Source organism: Bombina bombina, chromosome 5, assembly GCF_027579735.1.
Source record: "Bombina bombina isolate aBomBom1 chromosome 5, aBomBom1.pri, whole genome shotgun sequence".
NCBI classification, from domain to species: Eukaryota; Metazoa; Chordata; class Amphibia; order Anura; family Bombinatoridae; genus Bombina; species Bombina bombina.
The window spans coordinates 66,542,328-66,561,264 of record NC_069503.1 but is presented as its reverse complement, the minus strand read 5'-3'; the positions used below and the strand labels follow the sequence as shown (position 1 = coordinate 66,561,264).

General features: G+C 41.5%; 1 pseudogene; it reads left to right on the top strand.

Annotated features, from left to right (window-relative positions):
- Positions 1–15,535, top strand: part of LOC128659874 (zinc finger protein 585A-like) — a 313,488-nt pseudogene extending 297,953 nt beyond the window's left edge.
- The last annotated feature ends 3,402 nt before the right edge of the window (positions 15,536–18,937 follow it).

Below are 18,937 nucleotides of genomic sequence, written 5' to 3'. Positions count from 1 at the left end.
TGAGCTGTTCTGTCTTTGTTTTCACTCCTTTTGGGGTGGTCTTGGCATTCTACAGTATCCGCCTGGTTCGTGAAGGTTCTTTCCTCCCCTATGCAGTGGGGTTGTCTCCTCTGCCTTGAGTGCAGGATGTTTGAAGGGCTGGATTTCTGGTGTCATGCTATTACTGTAGTTTCAGTAGAGGATCTCATTTTAGGAGTTTCCTTAGTCTTCGGAAGGGGAGCTCTGCCTGGGTTCTGGAACCCAAGCTCTTTTTGAAGGGGCTGGATCCCTCCCTTTTCCTTCCTGAAGTTCTTGGGCCAGCTGTTGTAGCCTGATGGTTAGATTAGCTGCCTAACATGAAAAGGTTTGCAGTTTGAAATCAGCTGCAGCTCTTTGTAGCTTGATTGTGTGCTAGCTAGCTGTTTAGAAAATGATTGAGGGGTTTTAATTCTCTTGTCTTTCGGACTTGTTCGGTCACTTGGATGCTGGGTCCGTTGCTCGCAGCGAGGGTCAGGGATCTGTTTGATCTGTTGATCTTTGACTGTGTTTCATAGTTAGATCTTGTGAGCCTTCCTTAGGTGGGAGGTTTTGCGGTGGATCCCTCCTCGGCAGGTAGTTTTACCTGCTGGTTCTGTTTTTCTGTTTCTTCCCTTCCGGCCTTTTTGGGATGGAGTGGTTTTGCACTACTTTGGAGTTCACCCTTTCTGAAGACAGTCCTGTGCAGTTTACTAGCTATGGTAGGCGGCTTGTGTTTGCTAAGATCTCATTTGCAGCTGGAAGCCTATGGCTTCAGAGGAGCATATTCAGATATTCTAATGCTGTTCTTCAGTGGCTCGTGGGGACGTTTTTGTCTTTTGGTTGCTCTATCCTGGGTGCGAGGTAGCACTCGGCGAGGAGAGGGGTTCTTGCTTCTCCCTTTCGGTTTTCAGGGCATTTCTCTAGTCCCTTGGTTTCTATGCAGATTAGGGTCACGGTTTTCCTCCCTTTGCTCTCCTGGGTCGGTAGGGTTCCTTCACAGGTTTTGCCCTATTTCATCCTGGTTTACTCTCTTGGAGTTACCTTGGATTTTCTTTATTGCCCTAGTCCTTTATGTGTTCTGAGGGTTCTTTCAGACTCCCTTATCTGGGTCCTTTATTCTTCCCTTCAGGGGGAATGTGGATGTTCCCTTTCTGGTCAGGGGTGAGTTTATTTTGCGGGCTGAGTGCCTGCAGGACTTTTTCTCCTCAGAGACCTTTTGGCTCGGTCGAGCTGTTGGACGGTTCTTTGGGCCTTTTCCTTTTAGTTACCTTCTGCTTTTGGTGAAGCTGTTTTTTCGTCGGGTGTTTTGGTGTTTTCAGGCTGTGGTGGCCTCAGAATGGGCCGCCTTTTGTACCCGCCTGTTTTGCATTCAGTGTCCTCTATAACTTGGGTATTGTTTTCCCAAAAGTAATGAATGCAGCTGTGAACTCTTCCCATTTATGAAGATAAACTTAAATTATGCTTGCCTGATACCGCCCGTGTTTTTTTTTTTTTTTTTTTTATATATATATGGGGCGGCCATAATTTTTGTTTTTTTGTTCTTCTGGCACTTTTTTCATCCCCTATTTGGGGGAGGTTTTTTAGCCTTTGGCTGGGGTGTTTTTGCCTCCACCTGGTGGCAAGGTTCTGAATTCCCAAAAGTAATAAATGCAGCTGTGGACACTTCCCATCTGAAGAAATGAAAATTATCAGGTAAGCATAATTTAAGTTTTTGTGTGTATGCATGTATGTATGTGTGTATGTGTATGTGTGTGTGTGTGTGTGTGTGTATATATATTTGCGTGTGTATGTGTGTGTATATTATATGTATATACAGTATGTGTGTGTATATGTGCATATATGTGTGGGTGTCTGTGTATGTATATATATATATGTGTGTGTGTGTGTGTGTGTGTGTGTGTGTGTGTGTGTGTGTATGTGTATATATATATATATGTGTGTGTGTATATTATGTGTATATATTTATATATGTGTATATATGCGTGTGAAAAATTTTCATTAAAAAAAATCTCATCGCAGAAAATAAAAAAATGTTCTGCCTCTGGGCCCATAACTACACTTAAAGGGACATAATACTCAGATGCTAAATCACTTGAAAGTGATGCAGCATAACTGTAAAACGCTGACAGGAAAATATAACCTGAGAATCTCTATGTAAAAAGGAAGATTTTTTTACCACACAACTTCCTCAGCTCAGCAGAGTAAGTGCTGTGTAAAAAGTTATACTTTAGCTGCTGTCCAGCTGCAGGTAAAAAAAAAAGGAAGAAATGAACAGCAGCCAATCAGCATCAGCAGTGCTGAGGTCATGAACTCTTTTACTGTGATCTCATGAGACTTCACTTAGCTCTCATGACTTTTCATAGTAAACTTCCTTAAACTGAATAGGGAAACAAGATGAGGGTGCACGATGCTCACTCCCTTGCCTGTCCTGTGACAGGAATACTGATTTGCTGCTTAAAGCCCTTTACAATGGGATGTGAATACTTAGGACATTTTGAGGTAAAATATATTTATTTTTTACAGAGATGTTCAGTTGATATTTCCCTGACAGCTTTTTACAGCTATGCTTCAGCACTTTCAAGTGTTTTAACATTAGGATATCATGGCCCTTTAAGTCTAGCTTGTTCCCATGTGTGGAACACCGACAACTCCCCCAGTGAGTGTTCCCCACCCTATAACAACCACTGATTTGTGTGCTTAATTTTACAGTGAGTATTATTAAACTAATACATTTTTTGGCTGTTTATATAAATAGAACAACCAAAGTCAAAAGCTAAAGATTATCATAAGGTCACTGCTTCTTATCCTTTCAAAACATCTCACACTGATTAGTCTGTGATGATTAAAGGCTGTGACACACTGCAAGCGATGTGGCGCGAAGCGATGCAGCTGCTTCGCACTGCGTCGCATCGCTTCTGAAGTTCAATTATTTCATCTCTGAGTGCTTAGCTACGCGACATGACGCAGCAGAGTGCTCAGAGATGAAAAGGCAGGACACACTGAGCGCGCACAGCTGCATCTACACGCTGCGCACCGCTCCGCTTGCAGTGTGTCACAGCCTTAAGACATCATGTTCTCACCAACTGGTTGAGCATGAGCCGGGCAGGCCTGGATGTGCACTTGCTTGTGGAATATTAAATGAGGATGGTGGATGCCACCTCTCTTGCCCAGAATAAAGATGTACTTGTTCCCTGGCTGAGAACATTATCCACATGCACCTTGTTTAGTGCGGCTCTATAACTTGTTTTCATCAGTAATCAGTAATTTAGGTTGCTATGATGTAATGTTTACATTCTATGTCATATTTTTTTAATTTATGATTTACAGGTAAATAAATGTAAAAATAAAAAACTGAAGACATTTTCAAGTATAAAAAATGTTTTCTTTCATGTAATTAGCAAGAGTCCATGAGCTAGTGACGTATGGGATATACATTCCTACCAGGAGGGGCAAAGTTTCCCAAACCTCAAAATGCCTATAAATACACCCCTCACCACACCCACAATTCAGTTTTACAAACTTTGCCTCCGATGGAGGTGGTGAAGTAAGTTTGTGCTAGATTCTACGTTGATATGCGCTCCGCAGCAAGTTGGAGCCCGGTTTTCCTCTCAGCGTGCAGTGAATGTCAGAGGGATGTGAGGAGAGTATTGCCTATTTGAATGCAGTGATCTCCTTCTACGGGGTCTATTTCATAGGTTCTCTGTTATCGGTCGTAGAGATTCATCTCTTACCTCCCTTTTCAGATCGACGATATACTCTTATATATACCATTACCTCTGCTGATTCTCGTTTCAGTACTGCTTTGGCTTTCTACAAACATGTAGATGAGTGTCCTGGGGTAAGTAAATCTTATTTTCTGTGACACTCTAAGCTATGGTTGGGCACTTTGTTTATAAAGTTCTAAATATATGTATTCAAACATTTATTTGCCTTGACTCAGAATGTTCAACTTTCCTTATTTTCAGACAGTCAGTTTCATATTTGGGATAATGCATTTGATTTAATCATTTTTTCTTACCTTCAAAAAATTTGACTCTTCCCTGTGGGCTGTTAGGCTCGCGGGGGCTGAAAATGCTTCATTTTATTGCGTCATTCTTGGCGCGGACTCTTTTGGCGCAAAAATTCTATTTCCGTTTCCGGCGTCATACGTGTCGCCGGAAGTTGCGTCATTTTTTTGACGTTATTTTGCGCCAAAAATGTCGGCGTTCCGGATGTGGCGTCATTTTTGGCGCCAAAAGCATTTAGGCGCCAAATAATGTGGGCGTCTTATTTGGCGCGAAAAAATATGGGCGTCACTTTTTGTCTCCACATTATTTTAGTCTCATTTTTCATTGCTTCTGGTTGCTAGAAGCTTGTTCATTGGCATTTTTTCCCATTCCTGAAACTGTCATTTAAGGAATTTGATCAATTTTGCTTTATATATATGTTGTTTTTTCTCTTACATATTGCAAGATGTCCCACGTTGCATCTGAGTCAGAAGATACTACAGGAAAATCGCTGTCTAGTGCTGAATCTACCAAAGCTAAGTGTATCTGCTGTAAACTTTTGGTAGCTATTCCTCCAGCTGTTGTTTGTATTGATTGTCATGACAAACTTGTTAAAGCAGATAATATTTCCTTTAGTAAAGTACCATTGCCTGTTGCAGTTCCTTCAACATCTAAGGTGCAGAATGTTCCTGATAATATAAGAGATTTTGTTTCTGAATCCATAAAGAAGGCTATGTCTGTTATTTCTCCTTCTAGTAAACGTAAAATTTTTTTAAAACTTCTCTCCCTACAGATGAATTTTTAAATGAAGATCATCATTCTGATTCTGATGACTCCTCTGGTTCAGAGGATTCTGTCTCAGAGGTTGATGCTGATAAATCTTCATATTTATTTAAAATGGAATTTATTCGTTCTTTACTTAAAGAAGTACTAATTGCTTTAGAAATAGAGGATTCTGGTCCTCTTGATACTAATTCTAAACGTTTGGATAAGGTATTTAAAGCTCCTGTGGTTATTCCAGAAGTTTTTCCTGTTCCTAATGCTATTTCTGCAGTAATTTCCAAGGAATGGGATAAATTGGGTAATTCATTTACTCCTTCTAAACGTTTTAAGCATTTATATCCTGTGCCGTCTGACAGATTAGAATTTTGGGACAAGATCCCTAAAGTTGATGGGGCTATTTCTACCCTTGCTAAACGTACTACTATTCCTACGTCAGATGGTACTTCGTTTAAGGATCCTCTAGATAGGAAAATTGAATCCTTTCTAAGAAAAGCTTATCTGTGTTCAGGTAATCTTCTTAGACCTGCTATATCTTTGGCTGATGTTGCTGCAGCTTCAACTTTTTGGTTGGAAACTTTAGCGCAACAAGTAACACATCGTGATTCTCATGATATTATTATTCTTCTTCAGCATGCTAATAATTTTATCTGTGATGCTATTTTTGATATTATCAGAGTTGATGTCAGGTTTATGTCTCTAGCTATTTTAGCTAGAAGAGCTTTATGGCTTAAAACTTGGAATGCTGATATGGCTTCTAAATCAACTTTACTTTCCATTTCTTTCCAGGGTAACAAATTATTTGGTTCTCAGTTGGGTTCCATTATTTCAACTGTTACTGGTGGGAAAGGAACTTTTTTACCACAGGATAAAAAATCTAAGGGTAAAAACAGGGCTAATAATCGTTTTCGTTCCTTTCGTTTCAACAAAGAACAAAAGCCTGATCCTTCATCCTCAGGAGCAGTTTCAGTTTGGAAACCATCTCCAGTCTGGAATAAATCCAAGCCAGCTAGAAAGGCAAAGCCTGCTTCTAAGTCCACATGAAGGTGCGGCCCTCATTCCAGCTCAGCTGGTAGGGGGCAGGTTACGTTTTTTCAAGGAAATTTGGATCAATTCTGTTCACAATCTTTGGATTCAGAGCATTGTTTCAGAAGGGTACAGAATTGGTTTCAAGATGAGACCTCCTGCAAAGAGATTTTTTCTTTCCCGTGTCCCAGTAAATCCAGTAAAAGCTCAAGCATTTCTGAAATGTGTTTCAGATCTAGAGTTGACTGGAGTAATTATGCCAGTTCCAGTTCCGGAACAGGGGATGGGGTTTTATTCAAATCTCTTCATTGTACCAAAGAAGGAGAATTCCTTCAGACCAGTTCTGGATCTAAAAATATTGAATCGTTATGTAAGGATACCAACGTTCAAGATGGTAACTGTAAGGACTATCTTGCCTTTTGTTCAGCAAGGGAATTATATGTCCACAATAGATTTACAGGATGCATATCTGCATATTCCGATTCATCCAGATCATTATCAGTTCCTGAGATTCTCTTTTCTGGACAAGCATTACCAGTTTGTGGCTCTGCCGTTTGGCCTAGCTACAGCTCCAAGAATTTTTACAAAGGTTCTCGGTGCCCTTCTGTCTGTAATCAGAGAACAGGGTATTGTGGTATTTCCTTATTTGGACGATATCTTGGTACTTGCTCAGTCTTTACATTTAGCAGAATCTCATACGAATCGACTTGTGTTGTTTCTTCAAGATCATGGTTGGAGGATCAATTTACCAAAAAGTTCTTTGATTCCTCAGACAAGGGTAACTTTTCTGGGTTTCCAGATGGATTCAGTGTCCATGACTCTGTCTTTAACAGACAAGAGACGTCTAAGATTGATTGCAGCTTGTCGAAACCTTCAGTCACAATCATTCCCTTCGGTAGCCTTATGCATGGAAATTCTAGGTCTTATGACTGCTGCATCGGACGCGATCCCCTTTGCTCGTTTTCACATGCGACCTCTTCAGCTCTGTATGCTGAAGCAATGGTGCAAGGATTACACGAAGATATCTCAAACAATATCTTTAAAACCGATTGTTCGACACTCTCTAACATGGTGGACAGATCACCATCGTTTAATTCAGGGGGCTTCTTTTGTGCTTCCGACCTGGACTGTAATTTCAACAGATGCAAGTCTCACAGGTTGGGGAGCTGTGTGGGGATCTCTGACGGCACAAGGAGTTTGGGAATCTCAGGAGGTGAGATTACCGATCAATATTTTGGAACTCCGTGCAATTTTCAGAGCTCTTCAGTTTTGGCCTCTTCTGAAGAGAGAATCGTTCATTTGTTTTCAGACGGACAATGTCACAACTGTGGCATACATCAATCATCAAGGAGGGACTCACAGTCCTCTGACTATGAAAGAAGTATCTCGAATTTTGGTTTGGGCGGAATCCAGCTCCTGTCTAATCTCTGCGGTTCATATCCCAGGTATAGACAATTGGGAAGCGGATTATCTCAGTCGCCAAACGTTACATCCGGGCGAATGGTCTCTTCACCCAGAGGTATTTCTTCAGATTGTTCAAATGTGGGAACTTCCAGAAATAGATCTGATGGCGTCCCATCTAAACAAGAAACTTCCCAGGTATCTGTCCAGATCCCGGGATCCTCAGGCGGAGGCAGTGGATGCATTATCACTTCCTTGGAAGTATCATCCTGCCTATATCTTTCCGCCTCTAGTTCTTCTTCCAAGAGTAATCTCCAAGATTCTGAAGGAATGCTCGTTTGTTCTGCTGGTAGCTCCGGCATGGCCTCACAGGTTTTGGTATGCGGATCTTGTCCGGATGGCCTCTTGCCAACCGTGGACTCTTCCGTTAAGACCAGACCTTCTGTCACAAGGTCCTTTTTTCCATCAGGATCTGAAATCCTTAAATTTAAAGGTATGGAGATTGAACGCTTGATTCTTGGTCAAAGAGGTTTCTCTGACTCTGTGATTAATACTATGTTACAGGCTCGTAAATCTGTATCTCGAGAGATATATTACAGAGTCTGGAAGACTTATATTTCTTGGTGTCTTTCTCATCATTTTTCTTGGCATTCTTTTAGAATACCGAGAATTTTACAGTTTCTTCAGGATGGTTTAGATAAGGGTTTGTCCGCAAGTTCTTTGAAAGGACAAATCTCTGCTCTTTCTGTTCTTTTTCACAGAAAGATTGCTATTCTTCCTGATATTCATTGTTTTGTACAAGCTTTGGTTCGTATAAAACCTGTCATTAAGTCAATTTCTCCTCCTTGGAGTTTGAATTTGGTTCTGGGAGCTCTTCAAGCTCCTCCGTTTGAACCTATGCATTCATTGGACATTAAATTACTTTCTTGGAAAGTTTTGTTCCTTTTGGCCATCTCTTCTGCCAGAAGAGTTTCTGAATTATCTGCTCTTTCTTGTGAGTCTCCTTTTCTGATTTTTCATCAGGATAAGGCGGTGTTGCGAACTTCTTTTGAATTTTTACCTAAAGTTGTGAATTCCAACAACATTAGTAGAGAAATTGTGGTTCCTTCATTATGTCCTAATCCTAAGAATTCTAAGGAGAAATCGTTGCATTCTTTGGATGTTGTTAGAGCTTTGAAATATTATGTTGAAGCTACGAAATCTTTCCGTAAGACTTCTAGTCTATTTGTTATCTTTTCCGGTTCTAGAAAAGGCAAGAAAGCTTCTGCCATTTCTTTGGCATCTTGGTTGAAATCTTTAATTCATCTTGCCTATGTTGAGTCGGGTAAAACTCCGCCTCAGAGAATTACAGCTCATTCTACTAGGTCAGTTTCTACTTCCTGGGCGCTTAGGAATGAAGCTTCGGTTGACCAGATTTGCAAAGCAGCAACTTGGTCCTCTTTGCATACTTTTACTAAATTCTACCATTTTGATGTATTTTCTTCTTCTGAAGCAGTTTTTGGTAGAAAAGTACTTCAGGCAGCGGTTTCAGTTTGAATCTTCTGCTTATGTTTTTCGTTAAACTTTATTTTGTGTGTGGATTATTTTCAGCAGGAATTGGCTGTCTTTATTTTATCCCTCCCTCTCTAGTGACTCTTGTGTGGAAAGATCCACATCTTGGGTAGTCATTATCCCATACGTCACTAGCTCATGGACTCTTGCTAATTACATGAAAGAAAACATAATTTATGTAAGAACTTACCTGATAAATTCATTTCTTTCATATTAGCAAGAGTCCATGAGGCCCACCCTTTTTTGTGGTGGTTATGATTTTTGTATAAAGCACAATTATTCCAATTCCTTATTTTATATGCTTTCGCACTTTTTTCTTATCACCCCACTTCTTGGCTATTCGTTAAACTGATTTGTGGGTGTGGTGAGGGGTGTATTTATAGGCATTTTGAGGTTTGGGAAACTTTGCCCCTCCTGGTAGGAATGTATATCCCATACGTCACTAGCTCATGGACTCTTGCTAATATGAAAGAAATGAATTTATCAGGTAAGTTCTTACATAAATTATGTTTTTTTTTATTGAGATGGATTATATTGTAAAGAATAAACAGTCTTATTTTTCTTTATTTCATTTATTTTCATGTAGACAAACACGTCAATAGTTCATATCCATCCTTCACTTCAGGAAGCATCAGAATGATACCGCAAACTCCAATAATCTTAGACACCAATGACTATTCACAAACATTGGGCATATCACAGCAGATGTTTAAAGGAGATGGGGATTTGGCAGGAACTGGGCAGCAATCATTATGTACAGAGAGTAATTTAGTCATCAAACAAGAGGACAACATTTATGACTTATCTAGTGAAATTATTATCCTTGAGGATAAACCACACACATTTACTGAGTTTCCAAAACATATTAAAGAAGGGAAAAGTCTACAGTCTAGCAAATTGATTCATACAAAGGAGAAATATTTCAAATATACAGAATGTGAGAAAAGCTTTAGATGGAAGTCTCATCTACTAGAACACCACAAAATTCACACAGGTGCGAAACCACACACATGTACTGAGTGCGGCAAATGTTTTACACAAATGGGTAATCTGAAAGCTCATAAAAAGATTCACACAGGAGTAAAGCCTTTCACATGTGCAGAGTGTGGAAAAAGTTTTATACAAAAGAGTGATCTGAAAAAGCATGAAAGGATTCACACAGGAGAAAAGCCTTTCACATGTGCAGAGTGTGGAAGAAGTTTTACAGAAGAGAGTCGTCTGAAAAGTCATAAAATGATTCATACAGGAGAAAAGTCTTTCACATGTACAGAGTGTGGAAAAAGTTTTACAGAAAATGGTGGTCTGAAAAAGCATGAAAGGATTCACACAGGAGAAAAGCCTTTCACGTGTACAGAGTGTGGAAAAAGTTTTACACAAATTAGTACTCTGAAAACTCATGAAATGATTCATAAAGGAGAAAACCCTTTTACATGTACAGAGTGTGGAAAAAGTTTTACACTAATGAGTAATCTGAAAACTCATGAAAAGATTCATACAGGCGAAAAGCTTTTCACATGTACAGAGTGTGGAAAAAGTTTTACACTAATGAGTAATCTGAAAACTCATGAAATGATTCATACAGGAGAAAAGCCTTTCACATGTACAGAGTGTGGAAAAAGTTTTACACAAAAGTATAAACTGAAAACTCATGAAAGGATTCACACAGGAGAAAAGCCTTTCACATGTACAGAGTGTGGAGAAAGTTTTACAGAAAAAAGTAATCTGAAAAAGCATGAAAGGATTCACACAGGAGAAAAGCCTTTCACATGTACAGAGTGTGGAGAAAGTTTTACAGAAAAAAGTAATCTGAAAAAGCATGAAAGGATTCACACAGGAGAAAAGCCTTTCACATGTACAGAGTGTGGAGAAAGTTTTACAGAAAAAAGTAATCTGAAAAAGCATGAAAGGATTCACACAGGAGAAAAGCCTTTCACATGTACAGAGTGTGGAGAAAGTTTTACAGAAAAAAGTAATCTGAAAAAGCATGAAAGGATTCACACAGGAGAAAAGCCTTTCACATGTACAGAGTGTGGAAAAAGTTTTACAGAAAAGAGTGATCTGAAAAAGCATGAAAAGATTCACACAGGAGAAAAGCCGTTCACGTGTACAGAGTGTGGAAAAAGTTTTACAGAAAAAAGTGATCTGAAAAAGCATGAAAGGATTCACACAGGAGAAAAGCCGTTCACATGTACAGAGTGTGGAAAAAGTTTTACAGTAAAGAGTAATCTGAAAAAGCATGAAAGGATTCACACAGGAGAAAAGCCTTTCACATGTACAGAGTGTGGAAAAAGTTTTACAGTAAAGATTAATCTGAAAAAGCATGAAAGGATTCACACAGGATAAAAGCCTTTAACATGTACAGAGTATGGAGAAAGTTTTACACAAATGTATTGTCTGAAAACTCATGAAAGGATTCACACAGGAGAAAAGCCTTTCACATGTACAGAGTGTGGAAAAAGTTTTACAGTAAAGAGTAATCTGAAAACTCATGAAAGGATTCACAAGGGAAGAAACCTTTCATATGTTTAGAAAGTGGAAAAAGGGATTTTAATTGATGTATCACAAAAGACAAAATATTTACACACAAATAAACTTTATAAACACAGTTTACAACCTTTTCCATCTAAAGGGGAGGAGAGTCCACATCTTCATTCATTACTGTTGGGATTAAAGAACCTGGCCACCAGGAAGAGTCAAAGACACCCCAGCTAAAGGCTTAAATACCTCCCCCAGTCATTCTTTGCCTTTCATCACAGGAGGATGGCAGAGGAGTGCCGGAGCTTCAGAGTAGTCTCTCTTATGGAGGATAGTACTCTTCACAGTGGGACTGGAGTTTTAAGTAGTCCTGTCAGTCTCTCAGTGAGGGCTTGGGTGAAAGTTAGAGTCCAGAGATGCAGAAAGTTTCTTTCTGCAAAACCATCCCGACTCAGATTAACAGCTCCTCAAGCAATCAGCGTTGTCGAACTTCGCTTCGCTGCATGCTTTCTTCTCTCAAGTCCATGGCGGAGGCGATGCTACTATTCGTCACACTTGAAAGGCCGTGTTCTTGTTCCACGGTGTAGATTCTGGTAAGATTGTTTCATTTTTTTATTGATGATAATAATGATGATAACATAGAAGACAGGGTCACAGTGTGGTGCCTTTTTATCTTTATAGAATCAAGGGTTAATATTCTTGGAAGGGGGATTATTGAACATGGGGGGTTTATACATAATATTGTTTATTGCGTCATTTCTGCATTATGTGCAAGATGAGGCTCTGGCAATTGGTTGAACTTTCAGGGGCTTGTGGAAATCTGCTAGGCATTCCGCTTGACAGGGCGTGTCTATCCTTCTCGGTTGATCTGTGGTGCAGGAGACATAGCGGTTTCTGTAGTCCAGGTCCTAGGAGGTGATGAGTGCCCCAGCCATTGGTGGTATAAGGTGCCTTTTTTTATTGAAAAATAAATCAGTCTTCCCATTAATTCAAAACGATGGAGGACTTAGAGGGCTCTCCCTCCCTAATAAAGCCTAATTCCTGTGTTTATTGTGAGGAGGTACTGGTAGATTACCCTGCTCAACTATGTTCCACATGCCTTGAAAAAGTTACAACATCTAAGTATAAACGGATGTCTAGTACTACTGAGCCGTCCACCTCTGAGGGTTCTTCATCCCGCAAGGTGCACTCCCTGCATTCATCTCCTATTGCACATGCGGCGCCCTGGGGTCCAACTGTTACTCCTTCGGGAGCGATTCATTGGCCGTCAGACTTTGCGGACCAACTGGAATCGGTGGTTTCTAAGGTGATCCATGCCTTACCACGTTCTGCTAAGTGCAAGCGTAGGGTATATCATGGCAGCTCGACCCAGGGTTTGTCCTCGCCAATGGCAGATCCAGAGGCTCTATACGAGGACGAGGCCCACTCTGACTCTTCGGTGGAGGCCCAGTCTGGGTCGGAGTTAAGTGTCATCTAAGCCTGCTGTGGAGGAGCCTGGTTATAGGTTAAGGATGGAAAATTTACGATTTCTGTTGCAACAGGTACTTGCTACTTTGGAGGTTCCGGAACCTAAGATCCCAGAGGAACCTGCAATTCCTAAGCTTGACAAGGTATACGAGGACAGGGTGGTACCTCAGACTTTTACGGTCCCCGTTAAGATGGTGAATATTATCAAGAATGAATGGGAGCAATTAGGGTCCCCTTTTTGCCCTTCTTCTACTTTTAAAAAAATGTTTCACATTCCAGACTCTCAGCTTGAGCTGTGGGGGACTATTCCCAAGGTGGATGGTGCTATCTCTATGCTTGCTAAGCGGATGACTATTCCCCTAGAGGATAGTTCGTCATTTAAGGAGCCCATGGAAAAAACTGGAAAACATTTTAGGAAAGATGTTTCAGCACACAGGGTTTGTTTTTCAGCCTTCTGTGGCGGTGGTCGCCGGTGCTGCGACATATTGGTGCGAATCCCTGTGTGACATGGTCAAAGGGGAGACATCCATTGACGAGATACAGGAGAAGATTAAGGCACTGAAGGTTGCTAATTCTTTCATCTGTGATGCCAATATGCAAATTATTCGCCTGAATGCGAAAGTATCAGGTTTCTCATTTTTAGTGCGCAGGGCTCTGTGGCTAAAATCTTGGTCAGCGGACATGACCTCCAAGTCGAGGCTGTTGTCCCTGCCTTTTCAAGGAAAGATCCTGTTCGGTCCAGGATTGAATTCGATCATATCCACGGTTACGGGAGGCAAGGGAGCTTTCCTACCTCAGGATAAGAAGGCTAAGCCTAAGGGATCTACTTTTCGTCCCTTTCCTGCGGACAAGGCCCAGCGCCAGCAGCCCACTGCGAAACGGACCAGTCCAAGGGATCTTGGAAACCGGCTTAATCTTTGAACAAGTCTAAGCAGAGCAAGAAGCCCGACGAGACTAAGTAGTCATGAAGGGGCGGCCCCCGACCGGTCTTAGGATCACGTAGGGGCAGATTATCTCAATTCTGAGATGTTTGGTTGCAGGACGTTCAGGACCCTTGGGTTCTAGATATTGTCTCCCAGGGTTACAGGATAGGGTTCAGATTTCATCCGCTCGAGGGCAGATTTCTCCTGTCAAATCTGTCTTCAAGGCCAGAGAAGAGAGAGGCCTTTCTAGAGTGTGTAAGAGATCTCACCTCTCTCGGGGTTATCGTACCAGTACCCCTAGCATAGAGGGGTCTAGGGTACTATTCCAATCTTTTTGTGGTCCTAAAGAAGGAGGGCACGTTCCGCCCCGATTCTGGACCTTAAGTGTTTGAACAAGTTTCGGAGTGTTCCATCTTTCAAAATGGAAACGAGCAGATTTATTTTGCCCCTAGTTCAAGAGGGACAGTTCATGACAACTATAGATTTGAATAACGCTTACCTTCATGTGCCAATCCACAGGGATCACTTCAGGTTCCTGAAATTTGCATTTCTGGACCAAAACTTCCAGTTTGTGGCCCTTCCTTTTGGTCTGGCGATGGCCCAGAGAGTCTTCACGAAGGTTCTGGGTGCGCTACTAGCAGTAGCCAGATCCAAGGGCATTGCAATGACGCCTTATCTAAACGACATCTTAGTTCAGGCACCGTCGTTTAGCCTTGCAGAGGATCATTCGAGGGCTCTTCTCTTGCTTCTCCAATTCCACAGTTGGAAGATCAACCCAGGAAAGAGTTCACTGGTTCCCTGCAACAGGGTAGAGTTCCTGGGCATGATAATAGACTCTATGTCCATGAAGATATTTCTCATGGATCGGCGGCGCAGGAATCTTGTATCCACCTGTCTTGCCCTTCAGTCCTCCATGAGTCTGGTGGCTCAATGTATAGAGGTGATAGGTCTCATAGTGTCAAGCGTAGATGTCATCCCATTCTCCAGGTTCCACCTCAGACCTCTTCAATTGTGCATGTTGAGACAGTGGAACGGCGATCATTCAGATCTTTCACAGCTGATATCCATGGATGCTTGGACTCGGAACTCCCTCTCTTGGTGGACCTGTCCGAAGCAACTGTCCGTGGGGTCATCCTTCTTGAGACAGTCCTGGGTGATTCAGACCACGGATGCCAGTCTGCCAGGATGGGGAGCGGTTTAGGGTGCCAAGATGGCACAAGGAAAGTGGTCCAGGGAGGAGTCTCTCCTTCCGATCAACATTCTAGAACTTCAAGCAATTTACTATGCTCTGAAGGCGTGGCCTTCTCTAAGGTCAGTCAGATTCATCAGATTCCAGACCAACAACATTACCTCAATGGCTTACATCAACCATCAAGGGGGTACAAGGAGCTCCCTCGCAATGAGGAAGGTGTTTCGGATTTTGGAATGGGCGGAGTCCCATGACTGCTCGCTCTCAGCAATTCACATACCAGGTGTGGACAACTGGGAAGTGGATTTTCTCAGCAGACAATCCTTCCATCTGGGGGAATGGTCTCTTTACCCTGTGGTGTTTGCGGAGATTTGTCACAAATGGGGAACACCGGAGATAGATCTGATGGCATCCAGACTCAATTGCAAGCTACCTCGATATGGGGTGAGGTCCAGGGATCCCCAGGCAGAGCTGATAGATGCCCTAGTGGTTTTTTGGGGATTCAGTCTAGCTTACATTTTTCCACTGCTTCCACTTCTACCTCGAGTTGTGGCACGCATCAAACAGGAGCGGACCTCGGCCATTCTGATTGCTCCTTCATGGACGCGGAGGATGTGGTTTGCGGATCTGGTGGGGATGTCATCCTCTCCGCCGCGGAGGTTACCCTGTCGCAGGGATCTGCTGTCACAGGGTCCCTTTCAACATTGAAATCTAGATTCTCTGAGGCTGTGTGGAGATTGAACGCCTAGTCCTAGCCAAGAGAGGCTTTTCTGAGAGTGTGATTGATACTCATCACATCTACCACAAGGTGTGGAGGACTTACTTGTCCTGGTTTGAGAAGCATGGATATCTTTGGCATAAGGTGAAGGTATCCAGGATTTTGGCCTTTCTCCAGGATGGTTTGGAGAAGGGGCTGGCTGCTAGTTCCTTAAAGGTACAGATTTTGACTTTATCAGTTTTGTTGCATAGGAGACTCGCTGAGATCCCTGACATTCAGTCTTTTGTTCAGGCTCTGTCTAGAATCAGGCCTGTCTTTAGACAGTCGGCCCCGCCTTGGAGCTTAAACTTAGTCCTTAGGGTTTTGCAGAGAGTTCCGCTTGAACCTGCATTCCATTGACATTAAGATTCTATCCTGGAAGGTTCTCTTCATATTGGCTATTGCATCGGCATGCAGAGTATCTGAACCTTGGGCCTTGCAATGTGATCCTCCTTATCTGGTGTTTCACGTGGATAAGGATGTTCTTCGCACTGGGTTGGGGTTCAGTAATGAATGAAGCCGTAGACTCTCCTCGCCTTTAGATGGAAAACATAAATTATGCTTACCTGATAATTTCATTTCCATCGGGAGGAGAGTCCACGGCTCCCGCCCGTATCTCCGTGGGGAGGACCTAAATTTATTTATCTTCTGGCACCTTTTATACCCTGGCATTTCTCCTACTGTTCCTAGTTCCCTCTGCAGAATGGCTGGGGGTTGAGGGAAGTGGGGGAGGTATTTACCCCTTTGGCTGGGGTGTCTTTGCCTCCTCCTGGTGGCCAGGTTCTTTATTCCCAACAGTAATGAATGAAGCTGTGGACTCTCCTCCCCTCATGGAAATGAAATTATCAGGATAGCATAATTTATGTTTTTACAATTATCCTAAAGAGGACAAACTCTCTAAATAGAAGCATCAAAAAGGACCCTATTGTAAATAATACTTTCTAAATGCCAGTTATAAAAGCCCCAGATTGGAAGTGTTCTCCTGCTGTCCTTTGTTCTTCTATATATGTGCAGCTCGGTTTCTCTCATATCAATGTGATAGAATCCAAACAGTACACAGGAATATACAGATCTGTCCTCATACTGACCAGTTTACACAACCATTCACCACCAAAGCACCCCCAGTGTTGTTTATTAATATGCCAGTGTTAGCAGTTGTACGTTTGTTTTACATAGGGGATAAAATAATTACATTTACAGAATAAAGAGTCTTTATACAGGGAGTGCAGAATTATTAGGCAAGTTGTATTTTTGAGGATTAATTTTATTATTGAACAACAACCATGTTCTCAATGAACCCAAAAAACTCATTAATATCAAAGCTGAATAGTTTTGGAAGTAGTTTTTAGTTTGTTTTTAGTTATAGCTATTTTAGGGGGATATCTGTGTGTGCAGGTGACTTTTACTGTGCATAATTATTAGGCAACTTAACAAAAAACAAATATATACCCATTTCAATTATTTATTTTTACCAGTGAAACCAATATAACATCTCAACATTCACAAATATACATTTCTGACATTCAAAAACAAAACAAAAACAAATCAGTGACCAATATAGCCACCTTTCTTTGCAAGGACACTCAAAAGCCTGCCATCCATGGATTCTGTCAGTGTTTTGATCTGTTCACCATCAACATTGCGTGCAGCGGCAACCACAGCCTCCCAGACACTGTTCAGAGAGGTGTACTGTTTTCCCTCCTTGTAAATCTCACATTTGATGATGGACCACAGGTTCTCAATGGGGTTCAGATCAGGTGAACAAGGAGGCCATGTCATTAGATTTTCTTCTTTTATACCCTTTCTTGCCAGCCACGCTGTGGAGTACTTGGACGCGTGTGATGGAGCATTGTCCTGCATGAAAATCATGTTTTTCTTGAAGGATGCAGACTTCTTCCTGTACCACTGCTTGAAGAAGGTGTCTTCCAGAAACTGGCAGTAGTACTGGGAGTTGAGCTTGACTCCATCCTCAACCCGAAAAGGCCCCACAAGCTCATCTTTGATGATACCAGCCCAAACCAGTACTCCACCTCCACCTTGCTGGCGTCTGAGTCGGACTGGAGCTCTCTGCCCTTTACCAATCCAGCCACGGGCCCATCCATCTGGCTCATCAAGACTCACTCTCATTTCATCAGTCCATAAAACCTTAGAAAAATCAGTCTTGAGATATTTCTTGGCCCAGTCTTGACGTTTCAGCTTGTGTGTCTTGTTCAGTGGTGGTCGTCTTTCAGCCTTTCTTACCTTGGCCATGTCTCTGAGTATTACACACCTTGTGCTTTTGGGCACTCCAGTGATGTTGCAGCTCTGAAATATGGCCAAACTGGTGGCATCTTGGCAGCTGCACGCTTGACTTTTCTCAGTTCATGGGTAGTTATTTTGCGCCTTGGTTTTTCCACACGCTTCTTGCGACCCTGTTGACTATTTTGAATGAAACGCTTGATTGTTCGATGATCACGCTTCAGAAGCTTTGCAATTTTAAGAGTGCTGCATCCCTCTGCAAGATATCTCTATTTTTGACTTTTCTGAGCCTGTCAAGTCCTTCTTTTGACCCATTTTGCCAAAGGAAAGGAAGTTGCCTAATAATTATGCACACCTGATATAGGGTGTTGATGTCATTAGACCACACCCCTTCTCATTACAGAGATGCACATCACCTAATATGCTTAATTGGTAGTAGGCTTTCGAGCCTATACAGCTTGGAGTAAGACAACATGCATAAAGAGGATGATGTGGTCAAAATACTCATTTGCCTAATAATTCTGCACTCCCTGTATGAATAGAGTGTTAGAGAATTATATAAACAAGAACATCAGTCTCAAATGATTGACATCTGGAAGATATATTTAATGTGCACATCATGTGGATAAACCTTTTCTTATAGCAATAGATGCTTAGCATTGTACATGTTATATACCAGAGGAATTACTGAGGGGAAACTGATTTTATTTCATGAGACACAATATCAGTAACCGGTACATACGTGATCATAATCAGTTTAATTTAAATGGCTACTATAACCTACATGTACACTGGGTATGTAATATGTGTGTCACGTGATCATAATCAGTTTAATTTAAATGGCTACTATAACCTACATGTATACTGGGTATGTAATATGTGTGTCATGTGATCATAATCAGTATAATTTAAATGGCTACTATAACCTACATGTATACTGGGTATGTAATATGTGTGTCATGTGATCATAATCAGTTTAATTTAAATGGCTACTATAACCTACATGTCATGTCATGTGTCATGTTCTGTAACTTGATATTATGTCTGTTAGATGTTGTCATGTTAGTTAGAAGCCACAAGAACTGATAATAGCACATACTGTATATATAAAGGGAACATTATATGTCTGATAAATCCCTTTGTATCA